Source organism: Saimiri boliviensis, chromosome 14, assembly GCF_048565385.1.
Source record: "Saimiri boliviensis isolate mSaiBol1 chromosome 14, mSaiBol1.pri, whole genome shotgun sequence".
Lineage (NCBI taxonomy): Eukaryota > Metazoa > Chordata > Mammalia > Primates > Cebidae > Saimiri > Saimiri boliviensis.
The window spans coordinates 71,722,432-71,729,466 of record NC_133462.1 but is presented as its reverse complement, the minus strand read 5'-3'; the positions used below and the strand labels follow the sequence as shown (position 1 = coordinate 71,729,466).

At 40.1% G+C, this 7,035-nt stretch overlaps 1 non-coding gene across 1 annotated transcript; it reads left to right on the top strand.

Annotated features, from left to right (window-relative positions):
- Window positions 1–4,860: 4,860 nt before the first annotated feature.
- LOC120361605 (U5 spliceosomal RNA) lies at window positions 4,861–4,976 on the top strand. The gene has a single exon (XR_005577774.1). It is a non-coding gene; the product is annotated as a U5 spliceosomal RNA (small nuclear RNA).
- Window positions 4,977–7,035: the final 2,059 nt, after the last annotated feature.

The following is a 7,035-nucleotide window of genomic DNA, read 5'->3' as shown; positions in this document are numbered from 1 at the left end:
TGCAGGGCAGGTGGCAGTGTGCTGGAGGAGAAAGCAGATCTGGGGTCTAGGCCTAGTTTTGTCACTGATCAAGTCTGTAGCCTTAGGCAAGTTTCTTGTCTCTGTCTGTTTAGAAAATGGGAGAAGGTGACCCAGGAAGTCATTAAGATCCATCTAACCCTAATACCCTACAGGTACAATTCAGGTACAGCAGCAGAGCAGGTCACTGCCCCCTCTAGTGCTTCATTTAAAGCAGGGAAAGAGCTCAGCTAGTCTCAGTTTCTCATCAAAAGAAGGAATGACTTCTCCACAGTCTGACAGGCACACTCCCAAGGAACAAAGCTAAAAGGCAAAGTTCTGAGGGCAGAAGGATTCCACTGCCTTATCAGTCCAAGCCCTGGAGAAGGGCAAAAAATAAGAAACTGCTCTCCAAAATGGAAATGTTGTAACCACCCTGACATCTATTCCATAAGACATCATTGGTTCAACCAGTAGTTGGTAGGAGTTGGAAAGTGACAGAAGGAAGAAAAAAAAAAAAAAACCATTTTGGGCCGGGCGCGGTGGCTCAAGCCTGTAATCCCAGCACTTTGGGAGGCCGAGGTGGGTGGATCACGAGGTCGAGAGATCGAGACCACCCTGGTCAACATGGTGAAACCCCGTCTCTACTAAAAATACAAAACATGAGCTGGGCATGGTGGCGCGTGCCTGTAATCCCAGCTACTCAGGAGGCTGAGGCAGGAGAATTGCCTGAACCCAGGAGGCGGAGGTTGCGGTGAGCCGAGATCGCGCCATTGCACTCCAGCCTGGGTAACAAGAGCGAAACTCCATCTCAAAAAAAAAAAAAAAAAACCATTTTGAAAGGGTGTAAATGACTATGTAGAGAGTAGAGGATGAGAAGAAGAGAGAGACTAGCCTCATAAATCCTATTGATCAAAATTCATTTATTCTAGAAATGTTTACTGAGCATCTACTGTGTCCTAGGCATTGATTATAAATAGTAGCACTGAGGATAAGAGAATGTTACAGACCTCCTGGATTTCTTATTCCACTGCAGGACACAAACATTACATAAATAAAAGTGTAATAAATGCTATAAAGTGGAAACCTAAACCTAAGGTGTTCTCTGGACTCATAATAGGGGGCCCAGACCTTAGCTTTGGTATCAGAGAAGGTATCCCTGAGGAAGAGATATCTAAGCTGAATTTTGTGAGTACCAGGTCAGTTGCGTGGGGTAGATAGTAAATAGAGCAAATTGTGTGAACATTGTGAGAAATAATTTAAATTTTTAAAAAATATTATTTAGGCCAGGCGCGGTGGCTCATGCCTGTAATTCCAGCACTTTGGGAGGCCGAGATGGGTGGATCACTTGAGGTCAGGAATTCAAGACCACCCTGGCCAACATGGTGATAACCTGACTCTACTAAAAATACAAAATCAGTTAGGTGTGGTGGTGCAAGCCTGTAGTCCCAGCTACTTGGGAGGTTGAGGCAAGGAAAATTGCTTGAAGCCAGGAGGCAGAGGTTGCAGTGAGCTGAGATCGTGCTACTGCACTCCAGCCTAGGCGACAGAGCAAGAGTCCATCTCAAAAAAAAAAAAAAAAAAATTATTTAAACTATTATTACATGCTATGCTCTGGGGATGCAAAGATGAATAAAATACAGAATTCTTGGCCTCACAGACAGCAATCTCTGAATGACAGAGGAGAGGGTTTGGTGTCAATAATAGCAGTATTCCCAGAAGTCTGTGGTTGCAAATGGAGGATAGTTGTGATTTTATTAGAAATGTTGAAGGATATAAAAGGCGAAGTTTTTCTAAATAACCAGCACACTTTAGGGACTTAGACCTTTCTGGACACGCATTTTGACAGAGTGCAGTCCTGCAACAGCTGAGGAAGGGAGGCAGCCTGTGTTCTCACGTGCTGCATCCCAGCATGCACCCATCACATTGATAGATGATGCATAAACGAATCACGTTGCTTCCCTCAGACTCTTCAGCCTAGTCCACTGAATTCATTCAGAATGTGGAATGGATATTGCGACAAGGGGCAGGGAGGAAGCAGGGGCCAAGTAATGCCTGGCACTGAGTAGGTACCTAAAAAGCATTTGCCAAAGGCATGGTTGAATGAATGTGTACACTAACAGCTCAAACTGGTGTTCAACATGGAGATGATGAGAGAGCATAAATGTCCCTCAGAGATCTGAATGAGATCCCGACAGGATTTTGAAGAATCAAAAGAAATCTTTTATTTGAGGCACAATTAACCTCTTTTTTGTTGTTTGTTGGCCATTCTCACTCCCCAGCACCAGAGGCTTGAAACTTTCCTGTCTATAACCAATAACAGACACTGGTAAATGCGTTCTTCTATTATTCTAAAGATGAAGAAATCCAGCCCCAGCTCAGTAATGCCTGGGTTGAGGACCACTTCGCAAGGTGCTGAGATAGAGTAAGCATTAAAATCCCTCTTCCCTTGACGCTTACACTTTATTTCATGGAGTCAACTCATATATCAAAGACTCAGAAGAGAATGTGTTGGAAATTAAATCATTCAAAACATATGGAAGGTCTCATCAGTTAAAGGATTGATGATCCCTTTTTCACAATTAACTTCTAATGGCTGCTGTGTGTGAACTTTCACCTTGAGTTTTCTCAAAATGTGGTTGAGCTTTAAAGCTGAAATTTGTGGTGAAAAACAAACTTCAGTTTTTTATCTGAAAAAGAGTTTTAAGGAATCTTCACCTCATCTCAGTAAGGACTTTTTTTTTTATAATCAAAACAACTTCAACTGAAAGAGAATGGAATGCATTAAAATGATATGTATGTCATAGAATCACAAGTAAGGTTGGAAAAAAAAAAACAGTCCAGGGCAATGAATCAGGAATGAAGCCTCAAATCACACCTCCAGCCGGCCCCCTGCAGCCTGCACAGCTTGACATTGCAGCTTGCACCACTGACAATGCATTGGTTAAGATTAACTTCAGCAGCAAGTAACAGAGACCTCAAATTACCTGACCTTAAATGAGATAGATATATTCTTCCCTTTCTTGTATAAAAGTCTGGAGGTCCAGGGCTGGTAGGTAAACTCTGTTGCTTGGAGGCCCCGAGATGCAGGCCCCTGCGGTTTTGTTGCTCTCCCATGCAGGCCCTCCACGACTGTAGTTACCTCATCATTCGTGTTAGCTAACCCAGCTTCAACCATCTTCATCCACATTCAAGCCAGAAGAGGCACAGATGAAGCTCCAGCTGTCCTTTGAGGAAGATCCCACGAGAGGTCAGGCAATACTTCTAGTTCCAGTTCATTAGCCAGAACTAGCCAAACCTAGCCCCCAAGGAGGCTGGATAATACAGTCTTTATCCTGAATGGCACGTGCCCAGTTAAGAAAAAGAGGTTTTGTTACTATGGATGAAGGAAAGAATAGACAACCAGCAACCGCTGCCACACGGCAGGTGTAGACACAAAGCACTACCATTACCTCTGCTAGTGCCCAGGGACTCAGGTTTTGTACCATCATTGGGACTGCAAGGACCTCTGGCACAGGTTCGTGTGATTGGTAGGGCCAAGGTCATATGCTCACACCCCAGTGAAAGGGAGTTTGAGAAATGGAGTGTCTGGCCTAATCAGCATTTAGAGTGGGGAACAGACTCCACATGCCACAATATTCATAAGATACGGAAATACTCAAACACAGAGAGGGGTGGAAGTACTGAGTTGCCTAAAAGAGTGAACAACTTCTTTTCTGTTTTGCCACCAAGCCAATTTGAATTCTAGATAGATCCTTAAATTATAATTCTAGACAATACTGATTGTTCTCTTCCTCATCCAGGATTCCATTGTGAAACTACTCAAAAATACTACTTTTGCCAATGGTTTGGCAAAAAGATGTGACACCAAAATTATAGGCAATGTAAGCAAAAATAGACAAATGGTGTTCTAAACTTAAAAACTTTTGTGCATCAAAGGCCGCAATCAACAGTGAAACGAGAACCTACAGAATGAGAAAACATATTTGCAAATCATATACACAATAGAAGGTTAATATCCAGAATCGGTAAAGGGCTTCTTCAACTCAACAACAACAAAAAATCAACAACCCAATTAAAAAATGGGTAATGGACTTCAGTAGTCATTTTTCCAGAGAAGATATACAAATTGACAGAAAAGTACATTAAAAGATGCTGAACATCACTAACTGTTAGGGAAATGCAAATCAAAATTCATACCCATTAGGATAGCTATTATTTTTTTAAAAGTAGAACAAAAGAAAAAAATAACAAGGTTTAGCAAGGATGTGGGAAAAGTGGGACCTTGTACATTGTTGGTGGGAATACAAAATGATGCAGCCCCTATGGAAAACAATATGATGGTTTCTCAAAAAATTAAAAACAGAATTACCCAAGATTCAGCAATTCTACTTCTGGGCATATACCCAACATAATTGAAAGCAGGTACTTGAACAGATATTTGCACACCAATGCTCATAGCAGCATTCTTCACAATAGCCAAAAGGTAGAAGTAATACAAGTGTCCCTCTGTAATGGAATATTATTCAGCCTTAAAAAGGAAAGAAATTTGGACACATGCTACAACACAAATGAACCTCAAGGACATTATGCTAAGGAAAATAAGCCAGTTGCAAAAAGATAAATACTATATTAGTCCACTTACATTAGGTGTTTGGAGTAGTGAAATTGATGGAGACACAAAGTAGAATGGGGGTTAGCTGCTAGGGCTGTGGGTAAAGAGAAATGGAGAGTCGTAAAATGGTTAACTGCAATGGAAAGCAGTTTTAGTTTTGCAAGATGAAGAGTTCTGAAGACTGACTGCACAATAATGTGAATGTACCTAACGCTACTGAACTGTACATTTAAAAATTGTTAAGATGGATACTCTGGTTTCTCTTCAGATGGTATAAATCTTTTGCCTTTTACTAAAGATTTCCATGGAGAGGAACAACTCTGAGTCTTAAACCAATTTTTTGAGGCCTTGTTTCCGCAAGGCTACATAAAGTTGTAAAAAAAACTTTTTAAAAATGTTAAGATGGTATGTATATTTTATGTTATGAGCATGTTATTACAACTTTAAAAAAATACTAGTACTACTTAGTACTGTTTTCCTGGTGTACACAGCAGTGGGCAAGATTTCCAACTCCCTTGGCATATATCTTGCTCAGAATGTGAAACCACTTAGTAAAGAGACAAATGGTAAGAACTGTGGCACAAAACCCAAATCATAGAAGTCCTTGCTCTTGAGTGAGAAAAAGAAGGGGCATTTTTTTTAATTCAATGGAATTTATCTTTTATGGATATAAGGAATAAGATTTTTCCACTTAATTAATTATAGTTCTAGTATTCTATGAAGGTTTAATTCACCTCTCTCTTTTATAGGAAAAAAGTTCTGAGATTCAAACATAAGCATATGAGTGGGCCAGACCCACAATTCTCAGAAACATTCAATTACAGGGAATAAAAGCAAGTGAAACTTACCAACCCCATTACTACTTGAAAGTACCTAGCAGTAACTATTATTTGCATCATGTTTTACAGTCTACAGAAAGCTGTCACCCACTGTATGTTACTTCATTTGAACTTCTTAGTTACCCTAAGAAATCATTAAACAAGTATCCTTTTTCCTATTTACAGGTGAAAACTAAGGATGTCAGAGGATAAATTACATATCCAGAGTTAAATAGAGAGTAAGAGAGTAAAGAATAAGAGAGAGGGTAAAGAATCAAACTAGAAAGCAAAATCTATTTCCTTCAATCACATTATGACATCTTCTTAGCACTTAGAAGAGCAAGGTGATAAATACAAAAAGCAGGCAAGGATGCTATGTCTTTTAAATACACGTAGTGATTTAATTTTCATTCAGATTTTTGTGCTTTGTTCTTTCATTATAATTTTTCCTCCAAAAGGAAAAAAAAAAACACCTCAAAGCTTTGTTTTAAATAAAAGCAAAAGTTAAAGATCTTGAAAACAAATTTGAGAGGGTTCTGGTTCCAGCTAAAAGGAAAACTATAAATATCTGACAAACTTTCAGCTATAAGTACATAAAAATGATAGATAAAATATAACAAATACTCTTTTAAATCATAGCTAAGGGCACCGAAACAAAGGGAACATCCCAACTGATAGAAATGAAAAAGGAAAACTGAAAAACAGAGAAGCAAGCTTGTGAATTGACAATGTCAGAGCAACAGGCTGTCTCATCCTTTGTAATCCAGAGAGCTTTAATGCCCATCTCGAAAATAGCACTTATGTCTTAAGCTTGCCCAAAACAGAGTTTGGAACTGAGAACCTCCTTCATAAAACCAGTATCTTAAAAGGGCTGCTCCATTTGTGAAAGAATAGTTTAGGAAACAATTCACCTTCCAGCCCTAGGAGTTAATAAGAGAACTCGTCTGACTAGTCCTAGCTCTGTATGGGAAAAAGTCTACCTGAAAATTTTACTATGGGAATCCACCTCCTTACTCCACACAAGCAAGCCAAATAATTAACATATACATTGGTTCAAGCTCTGATATTCTTTTTTTTTTTTTTTTGAGATGGAGTTTCGCTCTTGTTACCCAGGCTGGAGTGCAATGGCGCGATCTCGGCTCACCGCAACCTCCGCCTCCTGGGTTCAGGCAATTCTCCTGCCTCAGCCTCCTGAGTAGCTGGGATTATAGGCACGCGCCACCATGCCCAGCTAATTTTTTGTATTTTTAGTAGAGACGGGGTTTCACCATGTTGACCAGGTTGGTCTCGATCTCTCGACCTTGTGATCCACCCGCCTCGGCCTCCCAAAGTGCTGGGATTACAGGCTTGAGCCACCGCGCCCGGCCGAAGCTCTGATATTCTTATAACATGGCCAAGGCAAACCAAAACCACCACACCCTCAACCTAGGCTGCACAGGGTTCCCACAAATAAATTCTCCTAAACATTAGATAACAGTTCAAAATTACAAAACAGATGAAGAAAAAAATCTACCCTGAATTAAGAGTCAGCATAAGACCCCCCAAAACATTTGATATTAGAACAATCTAATAGAAACCATAAAATAAGTATATTTAAATGTATTA